Source organism: Haplochromis burtoni, unplaced genomic scaffold (assembly GCF_018398535.1).
Source record: "Haplochromis burtoni strain Fernald_Lab_line unplaced genomic scaffold, NCSU_Asbu1 Contig_936, whole genome shotgun sequence".
Taxonomy (NCBI): domain Eukaryota; kingdom Metazoa; phylum Chordata; class Actinopteri; order Cichliformes; family Cichlidae; genus Haplochromis; species Haplochromis burtoni.
In genome coordinates this window covers 48,309-49,870 of record NW_024583297.1, presented here as the reverse complement: position 1 = coordinate 49,870, position 1,562 = coordinate 48,309, and the positions used below count along the sequence as shown (strand labels likewise).

Sequence of the window (1,562 nt, the reverse complement as noted above, 5' to 3'; positions counted from 1 at the left end):
GCATACATTAATTAATTTGATCAAACAATCATTTAATAATTGCAAATCATTTTTTCCTACTGGAATATTTTGGGGAATTAAGCAAAATAATTTCTCTACAGTTCACTGGTCAGCACATACACCGACCAGAGCAGCATCGACTGGAAGGTAGGAAACATTCATGTTGAGTGAAACATGGATATAATGTTACTATTACTGCAAACTGTTGATCTAGTCCTGTAATCATTCCTAGCTCCATGTTTTAAAAAGTCCTATGACTGAGCATTGTAAGGACATTATTTAAAGAAAAAAAGAGAAGAGAAATACAGTAACAAGGCATATAAACATCATACAGTGTGGAACCCCTCTGTTTATTAAGGAAAATCATCCCACTTTTGCTTTAATATGTAGCTCTAAGAAAGAATTGCCTGCAATAACATACACACACACCACGCACAGTAATACACAGTAACAGAAGGTTGTGAGAACAGTGTCTATGTATAACCTATAAAAGTAACGAGAAGGTGTTCTAACTTGTAGAAGGATCTTAAAAAAGAAACATTTCGTTTTCCCAAAAATCCCGTTTCCTTGTCAGGTGTTTCTCAAGAGTCCTTAGAGTGAGACTAGTACTTCTCCTAGTTTTTTGTTTTTTTTATAACAATCAATAATTTAAATGCTATGACTATAATTCCCTCGAAGCAAGGCAGACGCAAGGGGTTTTCCGTCACTGGTTTATTTGAAGACTTCTCTCCAAAGTCACCGTGAAAACTACACACCATTAACAAAATAAAAACTCAATGTAAGACACAGCACCTAAAATAACACTGTACAACAAAATGAGATATATCAATAAATACCTCGTTGGCTGCATGCTGCAAAAAGGGAATTAGCCAGTCTTCTGAAGTTTCCTTATAAGTGTGTATTTAAAGCCCATTCCACTTAGTGTGACTTTCACTAAAGAACGGCCTCATTCTTGCTCCGCGCTTACAGGTGGTTTTCTCCTTTTTTCTCCCAAAAAGGAAACAGCGCGACTTGTAAGCAAGCTTGACTTTCAAAATAAAAGCACAATAAGTTTAACTACATAAAATAGCATAGCATAAATAATGTAAAGCTTAAACAATTTACAACGATGACATGGACCTTGAGAAGATAAAGAAATAATTCAAATGATATAAACAATGTCATCATGCCAACAACAACATGACCATGCATTGTTTGGACATGGACAATAAGCTGGTCTAAGCTGGCACTACTTCCAAGAACTTTGCAACTTGTTCTCCAATGTGAGCCTTTCTCTTCTTTTTGTAAATATTCCTCTTGACTGTATATATTTCTCTTGTTTGTTATTTATTCCTGCTGTCTTATTACAGTGTTTCTCAAATGCTAAAACACATGTCACACAGCAAATTCAAAAGTGTTAAATGTTTTGGTGTTAATAGTCTTCTTGCAAAAGTAGAGTTAATTTTACTCTAAGCAGAATCACATTCTTTTAATGTAACTCTGAGGTGTAAAATGATAGTAGTTAAAATCGAGTGTTAAAAATGAGTGTTTCTCTGTCAAATCTGGAGGTGTTACAATGGAAA

General features: G+C 34.6%; 1 long non-coding RNA gene across 1 annotated transcript in view; it reads left to right on the top strand.

Annotated features, from left to right (window-relative positions):
• Positions 1-30: 30 nt before the first annotated feature.
• LOC106632573 overlaps positions 31-1,562 on the top strand; it is a 5,403-nt gene continuing 3,871 nt past the window's right edge. Inside the window, exon 1 of the long non-coding RNA XR_001335908.2 lies at positions 31-147. This is a non-coding gene — a long non-coding RNA (uncharacterized LOC106632573). The remainder of the gene's footprint in view (positions 148-1,562) is intronic.